Genomic DNA, 15,525 nt, shown 5'->3' on the forward strand with positions numbered 1-15,525 from the left:
ACGGCGCTTAAAATTGGCGTCGGTGGTAATCTGAAAGATAAAAAAGTGCTTTTCGTTTTCGAAGTAGGATACCATACATCTTTGTCCGCATCTACACTCTTGGAAATGAACTTCACCGCAAAGCACGCTCCTAGCCAACCACCATTTCAAGCGATATCGTTATCTGCCCCGATTTGTTAAAAACAGGAGGCGTAAGCCTTTTTGGTGACAGTTATGCTCTTAATAATTGTCACAAAAAAAGGCGTACGCCTCCCATTTTCAACAAATCGGGGCAGATAACGATACCGCATAGCACGGCGAAGGGCAACCATCGCACAGAATGATATGCCGTTATCACTTCTGATTTGTGGAAAGCGCGGAGCGTACGATGTTTTTTTGATTGCATCAGTGTTCCTAAAAGGCGCACGCCTCCCGTTTTTAACCAATCAGGGGGCAGAACGATGTCATTCGGGACGGTGATTGGCTAAGAGCGTGCTATGTGCCGAGTGTGTGCCGAGTAACGTACACTCTTAGAAATGAACTTCACCACGTAGCACGCTCCTAGCCAACCATCACTCCGAATGACAACGTTCTCGCCTCTGATTTGTTGAAAACGGGAGGAGGAGTCTATTTTGTGTCCATTATGCAGGGCACAAAATAGGCTCCTCCTCCCGTTTTCAACAAATCTGGGACGAGAACGTTGTCATTCGGGGTGATGGTTGGCTAGGAGAGTGCTATGTGGTGAAGTTCATTTTTAAGAGGCCGAACTCCTGGCCTTGCTATACACGCAGCTGCTGTGGTTCAAGTCACCGGAATACCTAAGGCCGTCTTGCTTACGGACTCCAGAAGTGCCCTCAACAACGTGATAAACCCCATGTGTGGTAGCATTCTGGCCCGATGTATAAGGAGATCGTGTGCCCAGCATAGGCTAACCGGAGGTGAGCTTACGCTCCAATGGATCCCATCTCATGTCGGCATCAGAGGCAACGAACGAGCGGACCAGCTAGCTTCCTCAGCACACAACAGCTGCAGCCGCCGACACTGACAGGCTCATGGCCGTCAAACAGCTAGTTGAGATGCGTCACCCTGGCATACAGGACATCATGCAGAATCACCGACCCTCTCTTCCCACGAAAGATCTTCCCCGTGGTATGCAGACAATGCTCCATCGATTACGCACAGGATCTGCGTTCACGAACTCGCAACTGTGCAAGATCGGCTCCAGGGAGGACTCCAGTTGCGGACACTGTAATCATCCGGAGACAATTGCGCATATCCTGACAGAATGCCGTGCATACCATGCCATGCGGGAAACCCATCTTCCCCACGCCAGGCCTGGTATACTGACGGACGTCCTCTTCCCCGAAGGTTCTTGTGCGGAACGACTTTCAAAAACTCGCGGCCTCGTGCGCTTTCTCCAAGCAACGGGCCTAGCGGAGAGACCACTCTAGTGCACCTCTCACCTACAGTGTGCTTCTGTCCCATCAGTACCGGTCATCCTGCTTCTACATCACTTTGAAGTCCTCAACTCCCCTTTCTCCCACCTTCTTTTCCTTTTTTTTTTTTGGCTATAGTCGTGACGATGCCCACTTGAGTGCGGCCAACAACGGCAAGCTACCTCGACACCCCCCCCCCCCTCATTTTTAAGAGTGTACGTGAGGCCGACAACGGCAAGCCCTTTCATCATCACCACCACCACCATCTGTTTTTAGTTGTTAAGGCGTACTCACTTCTTAAGAAAGTCTATGGGGAATTTTGCTCACATTGTTCTCGTAAACTTCGATAAATTTCTACACGAAACAGGTACGGGCGTGTTCCTCTCGAGTTTGTCTAAAGAATGACACATTTTTGAAGGCCTGGAGCGATCCACTGATTTTTGACGAATTAAAGTTTTCAAATTTTCAATACATGGGAGTCCATGGGAGATGCAACAAAATCGCTTCTCTCGGCACGCACGGCCGCGATATCGGGGCCAAAATGATGTCATTCCCTACAATAACAGTCTAGGAATTCATTTCAATCAACAAATTCGACAAACTTTCCGCAGTTTTCCAGATCCCTGCGTATGAAAATAATGGTTTCGTCGTTTGCTAGCATGTTCTGCACGCTGGCGCCGATTACATCACATTAACATAACCGCATGCGTGTCATAAAGAGTTACGCGGCTCCCGCTTTCAACAAGTCAGGAGAGAGAACGATGTCATTCAGGATGATTTGCTACACTCTAAAAACAAGAGCTTCACCGCATAGCACGCTCCTAGCCAACCATCATCCCGAATGACAACGTTCTCTTCCTTGATTTGATCAAAACGGGGGCGTACGTCATTTTCGTGGCAGTTATGAACTTCATAATGCCACAAAAATGGCGTACGCCCCCCGTTTTCAGCAAACCAGAAGGGCATGAACCAGGAAGAACCAGGGAATGAAGCATTGTTTGGAATAAAACTTTATTATTCACAAGCTTTCGTGCAGAACCTGCATTACGAGACTTTCACTTTTCACTTTCACACATTCACTACTACCAGACTGAACTGTGTCTTTTTTCTTGTTCTTCTTCTTCTCTCCTGTTTACTTTTTCTTTCTTTTGCCTTCATCGTCCAAAATCATGAGAAACAACGATGTCGGTCGGGATGATGGTTGGCTAGAAGCGTGCTACGTGGTGAAGTTCATTTTTAAGACTACATAGGAGCGTGTTATGCAGTGGAAATCTGCTTTAAAGGGACTGTCGCATCCGTCCCGGTCGATTCCGAAACTATAGCGCCGTTGTACTCGTCGTTCATCACCGACAATAACGCCGAAAACGCAATTTGATGGAGTGCACGGCAAGAGCAGACGCCGGATGTCGAGAGTATGACGGAATTCCCACTTTGGAAATTGGAGAAAACGTCACACGGACAAGTCCAATCAGGCAACGCGCTCTGGCGACCGACGACGCGGGCGGATGGGCGAGAGCCTGCAAGTCGCGGAGAACTGTGATTGGCTTCTGGAATGTCGTTTCTGCACTGCTAAAGCAGAACTTCACCACATAGCACGCTCCAAGCCAACCATATCATTCTGTGTCCTGATTTGTTAGAAATAGGAGGGGGGGGGGGCTACTAGGAACAAGATAATGTGTCCCAGATAGGCGCCTCCAACCATTTTCAACAAATCAATACACAGAATGATATCATTCGGAATGATGGTTGGCTATGAGCGTGCTATGTGGTGAAGTTCTGCTTTAACAGTGTGGGCAAGCGCAGGACGTGATGGCCGAGGCAGGTAGATAACATTGTGTTCCACGCAACATGGCCGCGTCAGAACGCACACTCATAAGCGAAAATCAGCGTACTTACAGATGCAAACGCGAAGCAGACGAGCTCGGAGACAATCGCCTCCGCTGCCCTCCAATTGGTGCGCAGGCCTACGTCATCACGACGTTATTATCGCTAAGGCTTCTTTATATAGCTGCAGAGGCAGTGCGACTCTTTGAAACTCGTTTATTTAATATGTAAGCTGTTTTCGGAAGAGAGGTTTGGTCAAGCAGACTGCAAACTGGTGCCAAACATTACTGTACCGGTCTCATACACACGTTTCCAGATGCGTAACTCCCTTAAAGAGTTTATAGTGTAGACAGCGTATGTTTCAATGTAACACAAACGGGAGAGTCAAATATTTTGGGCTCACGTTAATGCGTGTACACCCAATAGGGAGCCGTTCAGCCTTGCTGCAATTCCAAACCCGGTTTCTCACAACCTCGTGCATCACCGTCAGGGCTTTCAATCATTTTGCGAAGTCCTCGACAACCACCGGTTTGGTCCAGATGCTTTAGATGTACTGATCTCTGTTATTACATCTCCGTGGTTATAATGGCCGCTTTAAATTGACCAGAGGAATTCGACGTCAGTAACGTACCGACAGCTCTATTCTGCAATTGTGTTCTTGCGTGAGTGCGCATCGCAACGTGATGCTTCCGATGGGTTGATCACCAGAGACAGGATAGATAGACAAGAGCTACGAGGACTGATTGAAAAGTAATGAGACCGTGCCCTCTCTGTTTGAGGGATGCAGCCGTCTGAATACTGCGCGATGTGAACGATGTAAGCAGAAAGAAGAAGTCATACACTTTACGGAGAGAAAAAACAACACTTTAAGTCTTTTTTTTTTTTTTTTGAGCAGATGCATTGCCGGAACCTCTAGTCACTTTCGGGACTAAATGTGCGGAAGTTTATGCGATGTCAAAGGATTGTTCCAAAACGACAGACGGTAAATTTCAGCGAGGAAATGGGGAGTAAGTGCAGTCTAGTTGGCTAGAAGAGTCATTGCTTGCAAGTTGACTCTTTTTCATTTCTTACAGTGTATTCCTGAACCACATTACGGCAACCGCGTCCCTTGACCCTGCTGCGACCAGTGAAGATGCTATAGTTTTGACAACATACTGCTGACACATGCTGTGTGTTGTGTTACTGAATTTCGCATTAAGCTTTGGAGGTGTGGATACGAAGCTCTCTAAATGCCGGTGACTTACGGTGATCCAAAGACCATCCGTTGCCAGAGCGGTTTGGAGGTGGAAACATTTTACGGTTGGCAACCGTGGGTGGTTCCTTGATGTGCTCTATTGCATGATGTTCATTGTCAAGGACGGTGTCATGTCCCAACTCCCAAAAATCATTTTTCGAAGCCTTGTGAAAAACGCCTTCAATGTGGATGACGTTATGGTGGTTGTGGCATGCTATTTTCGAGCGGTCTGCCTGCCAGTGTGGCAGCATGTTGCTCTGGTGGATTATGCGTCCTGAGCCGACTTCACGGGGAAGTGTGCCCTCCCAACTGATTGCAGTGACGTCACATCTTCTCAAATTTCGCGCGCCTTGTTTAGGAGCCCGGAAAAAACTAGCCTAGTCTAGCTCTTTTGCTTGTGGAGGAAGCTTCTTATTCATGATATTCACGTCGTTCTGATCGAATACTCCCAAGTACAAAGAACTGCGGCGACCTTTCCATTTGGGTTCCACAAATGCTTTCATCAACAGTCCGGTCTTCCTTCATTTTTGCAGCTCCTGGTGAAGGGAAAGATGGAAGAGAAGGCAATAAAAGGGATGGAAGTCCTCGGACGCTAGAACCCAAATTGCTATAGGTACCCTGACGTCGAAACCTCTAGAAGTCCTTGTATAGGGACACTGCTTCAAAGAGATAGCCAGGGGCGGGTTGTTCACGTCTCTCCCGTGTCGTCTTTCGTGTCGTCTTTAGCATTCGTCGTCCTCGCCTCTTTCGTCACACGAAAGACGAGGGGTGACCAACAACGAGCTTCTAACGCATGGCGGTTTTCTTTCTCCCCCCACCGTGACTCAGAGACGATACTCTCGGCAGCAGACGCTTGGTGGACGCGCATATTCTTTGTTGGTGGATAGCTTCAAAGTGCATATTAAAAATAACAGCAAGACACAAGAAAGCAAAGCACAACGCCTTGATATGAAACTTAAAATAGCTACAAGAAATTATGTGACATTACCGGTCGCATCTAACAGGTACGATGTTTCAACTGTAGACATTGATATCGTTATATCGATATCGTTATCTGCCCTGATTTGTTACAAACAGGAGGAGTACGCCTTTTCTGTGACACTTATGCTGTTAATAATTGTCACAAAAAAGGCGCACACCTCCCATTTTCAACAAATCGGGGCAGACAACGATACCATTCGAGATGATTGTTGGCTAGGAGCGTGCTTTGCGGTGAAGTTCATTTCTAAGAGTGTACACTCTTCCCTGATTTGTTGAAAACGGGGAGGGTACGCCTTTTTTGTGACAATTATGAACAACATAAGTGTCACAAAAAGGCGTACGCCTCCTCTTTTCAACAAATCAGGGCAGATAACGATATCATTCGAGATCATGGTGGGCTAGGAGCGTGCTATGCGGTGAAATTGTAGCGGTGAAGAACAAGATTATAATATCGTAATAAAACGTCTCTTATCTGGTGTATTAGCGTATTTTTTGAAAGTTGCACAATAGAAAATAGTGAGTATTAACAGCTGCAGAGGCTGTTGTGCGTTTCATAATTGTTGTTCAGATCGCTTCTCCTCTTGTCGTCTGCTCGTCTGTGAAAGTTCGCGCGCTCTTCAGAGCCTCGGGGGCTCGGGGGACAGCGGCCCCTTTGTAATTGTAAGCCGAAAGCAATAGCTTTAGAGACCCGCGTGTTTTCTCGCCCTACACTACAAGCGCAGTGAATTGAAAACACATGTTTCTCAAACGCGAAGTTGGCATTTTATTCCACAGCGCCCCGTATATGCTCGCTCTTGTTTACTCGTTGGAACTTGACGCACACATGTGTTGTTTACATTATTTTTCGTATTATTTTTAGTCCGTCCGTCGGTCCGTTGTTTACATTTCTGCATTTGCTTCTTCATGCTTGCAGAAGCGAACGAAGAATGCACATATGGCGCACAATTATTAGAATACAACGCGGAAACATTCTGATGTACCTGTTCACTGAACAAATTTAACACATTGCAGAAATGGAGCACTGAGAGCCACATCAACATTACGCTGAGGCAAAGACTCGGGCCTACAACTTCACGTATTTAACTAAGATTTAATGACGCGTTTACAATGTGTCCTGTACTCGCGTGTGTTCTCATCAATCTTTATTCTTAGCGTGTAGAATCAAGTTTGATAATCAAGAGCATCATACATATAGAGTATATTGAAAATCAGTATTTCATCACCACACGTTTCTTTGCACAGGATGCTGCACATAGCTGGCTCACACAGCTCTTGCACGAACAGAACAAACACATCACTTTCATCATGTTCGGAACCTTGTGCCACGTTTTTCCAAAAGGAGTCTTCACTGCACTGTTGAACGCATCGCGAAGTCTACGGAATTCACTGGATGCTACGCGCTCGCTTATTCCTATACGATAGCAAAGACAGCATGGAGCAGCATGGAGATCTGCCATATGTTTGCCCGCAGCACCGTGCTCACAGTGACCAGGAGCCGAAAAACGAGAATTTTTTCCTCTCTCCCTCGTGACGACCATATGGTTACGACGAGGCTGTCGTAAAGTCGCGAACAACCCAACTTCGGCGCGGGACACGATGCGTACCGCGTGACCGCTCCGTTGTCATGACGACCAAGACGAAAGACGACACGGGAGAGGCGTGAACTAGAGCCCTGCATGGGCCGACTTTTCCGGGCCCGACCCGGCCCGGGCGCATCGAAGAATGGCCCGGCCCGGCCCGGCCCGGCGACCCAGTGACTAGAGCCCGGCCCGGCACGGCGTCTAAGCAAATAGAGCCCGGCACGGCACGGCACGGTGACCCGGCGAGTAGATCCCGGCCTAGTATTTCGAGCCGCGACGTACGCGTTTCTGGCGATTATCAAACAAATTTATAAGTAAATTTATAAGGCGAGAAGACAAACATAAAAGTGATGGCGGTTTAACACCGTAACCGCACGAGACCAAATTAAATCCAGAACGCACGCGGGCATGGGCGTTATCGTTACACTGTCAAGATTTTGAGGAGGTAGAGCATGCTGTCGACAAACTGCTTCTCCCACTCTCTACCCCTCTCACCAAGCTTTGCCAATTGTGAAATATGTGAGGAGTGAGGAGCAATGTAAAGTGGCTTGGAGAATGTTCTAGAGGGTCGAATCATATGCATAATGCAGCATCCTTTGCTTGCCTTTGCAAAATATGCACAGGAATGACGCAAGCGCATGATGATATGAACTAATGCATCTCCATTGTGTCGAATTAGCTGCGTGGCCCGGCCGGGCCTGACTCTCGGGAACATATTTGTCGGCCCGGGCCCGGCCCGACCCGCGGTGGTGGCGTATTTTAACGGCCCGGCCCGCTTGTGCTGGAGTATTTTGTCGGCCCGGGCTCGGCCCGGCCAGGAGCACACAGCCAATAACAAGCCTGGCCCGGCCCGCGGGCCGGGTCGGGGGCCCGTGCCCGTGCAGAGCTCTAGCGTGAACTACCCACTCAGCTTTTCTTGCGTCTCTTGCGGGTGCTTCAATGAACTCGTAAGCCGCTGACGTAAGCTTTCGCCACTCATCCAACACTATGCTGAGGGAACTCAGAAAATGTCTATCCGAAGAAAAAGAAAAAGAAAGGAGAAAACAAAACCAAAAAGAATAGGGTGTAACAGTAACCCACTGCTTCCTATGAAAATTCGAAGCACGGATATCGTTTATCCTCGTGCCATAATTGTATTTTTTTAGCTAATCGTTGAACAGGCACTGTCCGCTCACAGCCGTGTTGGTGTCTCCATGGCTGAAGAAGATCTCACATCCAGCATTAGCAATTCTCCCATTATGTCGCTGTCGTTGTGCGCTCTGCAAAATACTCTGGAATTTTTCGCATCTACAGCGACCCCTTTATCACGCGACGTACACAACTGCTATCTGTTTGCTTGCTTGTTTGCCGGTGTCCTTGAAGGTTGGGCGCCATGAATTGAAGAACCGTAAAACTAATGTATGAGGCTACCAAAGAAATTCAACAGCATGAGGCATCATCACCCTGTGGAGTGCCGATGGAGAATCCGTACTCCGCTTTTATTTTCTTTCATTGCGTTGCGTTTCGAATTTTCCTTGGGCACCTCAGCTGCGTCACCGGACGAGGTGACATAAGTATGTTCTGCTGTACCAATTTCGGAGAGGATTCTATCGTTGTCAGAGCTCTGAGGAATAAACTGAGGAGGACAACACGCACACAAATAAATGGGATGATGATGTGGTGGGTCATTCACGGCCGTTATGGCGGTACACTGCCCCAATGCGCTTGTGGAAGGGATGAGAAAGTGATGATGATGGAAAAGTGTCCTATTAGAGTTCGCCCATTAATCCAGTGCTGGAGAGGAACTCAGCAACAACTCGTAGGCCTTGCATCAGATCTGAGACAAGCCACTGTTCTGGCACCGCTTTCAGTTATCTCTAGAACCTAGTGCGCTTTGCCGGGCCCTCTCAATAGCCTTGCTGTGCGTGCGGGAAGCGATGCCAAAGCTATTGAGAAGCGCACTATATGCTCTATGGATCCGTGAGGGCGGAATGAGAATACCGCAGTTAGACATGACGGCTCGTCGTTTTGTCCTTAAGGGTTCCCTTAGGGAGGAAGACTGCCTGCAGCATCACCGAGAGCCCTCTCCCCTTAAAGCCATCTCTGGGAAGCTCGTACTTTGCTGAACGTATCTACGGCTGCTGCCGTAGTAGCACCCGCTGCTATCTTTTCACTGGCTTCAAAGTGAACTCCCATGTTGCATCCTTGCGGGGCCTTAGCTCGAGGACCTAGTGAAGCAAGCACAAGGGCAGCCGACTGGCGCTCGCCGTTACCACCTTCCAAAATAATGGCACCACTGGCCATCGCAGGCACGAGAATGTCATCCGCTAGTTTCCCGCGGAGGACCCGCCCCGATGTGGTGGCTAATGACTTGTTGCTAGTAAGGGAGGAAAATCTGACGCCCGCCTCGAAACAACGGTGGCTTGAGCCGATCTTGACAGGTCGTACTGCAGACCACAGACAGCAGAGCAACATGAGCGCCGCGCGGCCCATGGTGCAATCGACCGTTCTGTAGTTATGGCCCAGCAAAGGCATGTCGAAGCATGTCGAAACACGCCGCAATGTTCGCAGCGTGGTACCGTGTACTCAGGGGCGGATCTAGAGGGGGGAGGGGCAGGATGTCCTGACTCCCTTCTCAGTCTCTGTCTTCACATAGTGTTTAGTTGATCTAGATTGTGTACCTACGATTCTGGCCAAGCTGGACCCCCCTCTCAGAAAAATCCTGGATCCGCCCCTGCTTTTACCGGCTGCCAATGTGGTCTTCTCAACCACATGTGCCATATATTTTTTTTATATATTTGTCGTCAATCATGGCCCAGTCGCTCCCAACCGCGAGGTAGATCGGCACTGGCCTTATCAGATGGAAGCAGCCGGGAACAACGTCGGATGTTTGGACCGTCTTTGCACGCCGAAAGTGAAAACGCTTTCACCGTTCCATACCGAGAAAGGGCACGGACAAGCGCGTAATCCCGGACGTACTCTGAAAGCCGTTTTATTGTTAAATACAGAGTTTTTCGACGTTGTAAGCGGTTGCAGTTGCACCTCGATGTCATCCAAAACAACTTTGCCAGCGTAAATAAAAATATCCCGAGCTTGCATTTTATCCGCCGTAAGTTGAAAGCTGACCCTGCCCCAAAGCTGGACGGAGAGCATATGGTCCTCACCAACCAAATTACAGGCTGCATCGAGGGCGTCTACAGGGAGCCCATCGGGAACGGTAATGTGGAACACGTGGTGTTTGAGTGGCATCACTGTGCTGACCGACTCTAACGTCATGGACACGACTGTAGACATGGCGCAAGAGCCCTGGAGGGAAGACCATGCTACGGTAAGTCGAACCTCCGCTCGTACAGGAGTCTAGAAATCTAGTAGGCGGAGCGCGATGAATATGCGACCACGGCCCATTGGCTCCATGCGAACGTCCACAAGGACCGCATCTCCTAACTGTCCACTGCTGGATGTCCCAAGCAAGACACTGCATAATGTCTAGCCGTAACCTTGGGAGCTCGTAGCGTGCAATTATTGCCTATAATTATTATTGCCATGATTTGCCCGCCTTCTTACAATCCCAGTAAAGGCGTTCTGCAGTGCTGTCTTTCTCAATAGCGAGGGCGTAGTAGATGCCACACTCAAAAAACAGAACTTTACTGAACAATGCGCTCAAGGTCAGCGGAGTTTCGATTGATATCGCCTTGGCTTGCAGGTCAACGTTATTGTTCAATGACATTTCCAATACCCTACCCAAGCAGCAAAATGCACTGAAAGTCGAGTGCAATACACTCTTAGAAATGAACTTCACCGCATAGCACGCTCCTAGCCAACCATAATCTCGAATAATTTCGTTATCTTCCCTGATTTGTTGAAAACGGTAGGCGTACGCCTTATTTGTGACAATTATGAACCGCATAAGTGTCACAAAAAAGGCGTACGCCTCCCGTTTTCAACAAATCAGTGAAGATAACGATATCATTCGAGATGATGGTTGGCTAGGAGCATGCTATGCGGTGAAGTTCATTTCTAAGAGTGTAGGGGTGGACGGGTAGGTGAAAGGCCTTGAACAGATTCATGAAAGTACAGAACATTGACAAGACACATACCGTCCACCCCTAATGCACTCGACTTTCAGTACATTGTGCTGCTTGAGTAATTTCCGGCCGCTAATTCGTACCAGAGATAACTGTCACCACAGATAACGCGCACGAACAAAAAGAAAAAGATTTTTAAAATAATGTGACCACGCATAACGCGCACCGGTGTATAACACACACGATCTTATAGCCAGTCTCTACTTATATACGACGTAAACAACGTTGTTTGCATTCGTTCTACTTATACTCAGGAAACAAGGAAGCATCGCGTTGAGATGAATGATCAAATGATAACAATTCGTGGCTTGACGGTTACCTTGCCCAAGCAGCACAATGTACCGAAAGTCGAGTGCAATAGGGGTGGACGGTATGTGTCTTATCAATGTTCTTTAGTTTCACCAGTTCGTTCAAGGTCTTCCACCTACCCGTCCACCCCTATTGCACTCGACTTTCAGTACATTGTGCTGCTTGGGTGTAGTGCAGAAAAGCTTACACTGGCTTAAGTGTGTATGTTACACCGGTCGCTGCAGTGCAACGTGCCTGGAGTTTCATCGGTCGTTCCCCGTTCGTTTGCACACTGAACTCACACCGGCGCGGTGGTAGTGGTGATGATGGTGAAAGGGCTCGCCGTTGTCGGCCTCACAGAGGTGGGCAACGTCACGAATGACGCCGTGGGGGAATCTTGGTCCTGGGCCGACTTCTAAGGGAACCGGCGCACTATACTGCACGGCACGAAAACGACCGGTAGAATTCTCCGTAAGCAAATAGCAGCCTATACCGCCAGGTTGCTGCCGTCGTCAGCAGGGTTCGAACCCGCAACCTATGAATGAAAAATTTGCTCCCGCGACAGAAAACAGCATTTATATCTTGCACCGCCGTATATGCTAAGTCCCGCGTGAACAGCTCCATTTTCAATATTTGAATATTTGAATATTCGAAAACCACGGGGTAGTCATTAGTTCAAAGCTTACTGGATAGATTGTTCGACATAGAAAAAAAGAAGGAGTAGACAACACAGAGGTCGCGCCGACGCGACCAGCCGCTCCATGACTCATGCACTGATAGCAAAGGTGACTTGACTGGGAGAGCCCAATTGGGCGCATTAAGTGGTGCATATGCTGTGTCTTGCAAGGATGCAGTTTCGCCTGACGTTCCGCAAGGTTCTACACTGGGGCTGCCCTGGTATAGGAAAATAACTTAATAACGAAAGTTTCGAAAAACGCTTGTTTATATGCTAATTACGGCGTAATGCAGCATTATAAATTCGACTTATGAGACGGACGTATAATGTAATCAAGCTTAAATTAATCTGGCGAGTGAAGCGATAATTAGGAAATATCTACACGAGTCTGTCCGCGTAGCTCATTACTCATATTCTCATTACGCAGAATGACATGCAGTATAGAATGACTCCAGATATGTTGAACACCTTCCACATACGCATTCGGTTAATCACGCAACGGCGAGTGTTCCTCTATGTTAATAACATATAGACATATTTTGGTTTGAGATGAGCTCTGTGTCAGATGTGTAGTGATGGCACCAGTGTACATGTTTATGCCGATTAACAAGGTTTCTGTACCACTTAAGAACGTTACCTGCTGTACGTTACCTCTTTCATTATCACTCCGCTTAGCAATATGCAGTTACCCGCAGTAAGAAAAGTCGATACGAGTGAACATCTAAAAATGGAATAGCCTACATTTCCTCTTTATTTTTTCTCGCTTACGTTCTCTATTTCCAGTAAAAATATGCCCCGAAATATCAGATACCCCGACCGAACGTCCCACCATGCGAAAGAGGGGGGAGGGCGATAGGGGGGGGAACCGGAGCAAAGTATGGCGTCCGCCCTACTTGCTACGGTTTCCGACGTTCCAGCACTAAAGTAAGTACTCAAAACAAGAAGCCTCTAAGGAAGGTGTTTCTTTTCATCGCATTAGCTCCTTTCATGAGCTCAGTAGAAGGAACTGAGATCGAAACTGCTTATTTCCGGTGTTTGACCGGATGAGCGGCTAATAATATCGAAGAACCAGAAGTACGCTCAGATCTTCGCGTGGCCTAGCACCAAGGGAACGCTCTTTTGTATGTAGCTCGGAGGGGTTTTCCGAGCTGAGGGCAACGAGTAAATGAGTTTGCCCATCCGGCGTATCTGCGAAATATCTCCTCGCTGTCCGCACAGGTTTAGCCCACGGAACAGCCTTACATAAGCTACCGGTGTTACACGGAATCCCATACGCCCATGTACGGTGAACTCAGTATCTTCTTGCACGGAGCTTAGGGGCAGCGTTGGTTACCTACTAAATTCCATTGACTCTTTTGGGTGTTTGAACACTCTATAGTAGTGTTCCACTTATGAAGGAAAAGAAATCTAGTCCGTCAACTACATACGCCGTTGGAGATAACGAGACGCAAAAGCGCGCCAGGAGATGTGGTCGTGGTGAAGATGAAAACTGCTCGCCGTGGTTGGCCACGCTGGAAGCGGGCAGCGTCACGACTAAGACGCAGAAAAAAAAAAGATGAAAAAGAAACCTACACTACACTATAAGCGCGATATAAGGCGCGTTTCCTTTAGGAAGGCGACCAGAGCAGCAGTCCGGCGTCGTCGCTCGCCGGGCGAGTTGCCACGAAAGATGATGTCACATGTAGGCATACTGCAGCGCCACCACGTGTCATGCGGCCAGTTTTAGCAGCCAATACGGAAGCAGAGTGAGCTTAGTGGGCTACATTATCTCGCGGAGGAGCGAGCGTGACCTCTCTGTGTCCAGCCATCCTATCTGCGGCACAGTAATATTTTGAAAGTTGACGGACTAGATTTCTTGTCCTTCTTAAGGTGAACACGACTATACGTGCTTGTGTTGTTCTCAGTCGTGCCAGCAATTTATCTTTCCTTGTAGCTGCATTATGTGCATCAGGTATATATCAGTGAGTGGTAAGATGCGAGAGAGAATGCGTACACCCTGTTTGAGGTCGTCCTTCACGATAAGTTCGCAAGGAAGCCGCTGTGGTGTATATTCCGTAGCCCCATTCATGATTCCTGAGGGCTTGCGAGATCTATGCTTTTGTGTCTGATGTAGCTGCTGCTCTCCTAAGAAATTAGGTGTTAGGTGTAAATATATTACGGGTCTACACACTGGTTACTTCCGTGTAGTTTAAGTCCAGAAATATGTGCCTTTCATAGTAGCAAGCGTCTGGTTTAGTGTACCATTTCACGAACTTTGTGCAGGATTGAGACATGTTGTGGTTGCAGTTACGAAAATTCGTACTGCAACTAATCTCGGCCAACCTTGATTTGAATCACGTGCACCGACTGAACTTAAAGGGGCACTAAGGTGTAAAAATTTCTCCCAGCGGAATGGCGTTACCTGGACACCAACACAAAAGGAACGGGATTCATTCGTTGCGTCGTTTGTGATTTATGGGCGAACGGAACCGCGACCATGCGGAGCGGCCTCCCAGTGGTTTCCTCAAAGCACTCGCCCAATCATCGCGGGAGGTCGTTTCCCCTCCGGGAGGTCCGGTTCCTTTTGTATTACTCTGAGAGCAAATGGTACCTTTGATTCCATGCGGATATATTTTTGGCATTTTAGCGCCCCCTTTGAGCTGTTGCGTTGCTCTTTGTCAAGTTTGTCGAAAACGGTCACCTGAATATTATGCCGTTCGGTGCGCGAATCCTGGAGAAATATGTGATAGCTGGTAACTGAAGTAGATCCACACGTAACGTGAGGTGCGTCAGCGTACATGTGGACTGCGGAATAACCTCTGACGATGTACGAATGACTTCATCGGAAAATTTCAATACTCTCGAAAGCACTCACAGTTCGTGGCCATTGCGTTCATGTAAAAATAAGTAGATAAATAAATATACCTTCGAAATCTCAAGATCATTGATCATCACTCTCCTGATGATGAATGATGATGAGATCATCACTCTCCTGAATTTGAGTAACATATGATAGTTATAATATTTGTTCAAGTGCCAAAGAACAAAATCATAGTCATCAACAAAGGGATATGTAAAAAAACACACACACACAACACACAAATAATTAAAACAGGGTCAAGTAGAGAGGTTGGTTTCAAAAATTACAGAAATCAGCACTTGCTACCTTCTATTAATGGGGCGTTAGCTGTTAGCAAATGAGCAAAGTGCTACCATAAACAGAAGAAAGAAGCCATAGCACAGTCATCTTAATCATAATCATTCGAGTTATTGATTGCAGACCGCGCACAATCACATTGCGGATCTCGAAGAACAATGGAAACGTCTCTAACGTTTACGACGAGAGGAGACAAAAAGAAGCCGACAACGACGAAGGCATGAACAATCTCACACACGAAGTATACTGCACAGCTCGTAAAACATTTCTGGTGTGCGTTGTGATGTTGTTCCTTTCAAACTATACAGCTTGAGGGCACGAAGATGA

The 15,525-nt window shown here is 47.8% G+C and overlaps 1 protein-coding gene across 3 annotated transcripts in view; it reads right to left on the reverse strand.

The window, feature by feature from the left end:
• The window catches only part of LOC135399297 (transient receptor potential cation channel subfamily A member 1-like), a 187,879-nt gene that overhangs the window by 104,358 nt on the left and 67,996 nt on the right, over positions 1-15,525 (reverse strand). The gene's annotated exons all lie outside the window — the stretch shown is intronic.

This window comes from Ornithodoros turicata, chromosome 6, assembly GCF_037126465.1.
Source record: "Ornithodoros turicata isolate Travis chromosome 6, ASM3712646v1, whole genome shotgun sequence".
Classification (NCBI taxonomy): Eukaryota; Metazoa; Arthropoda; class Arachnida; order Ixodida; family Argasidae; genus Ornithodoros; species Ornithodoros turicata.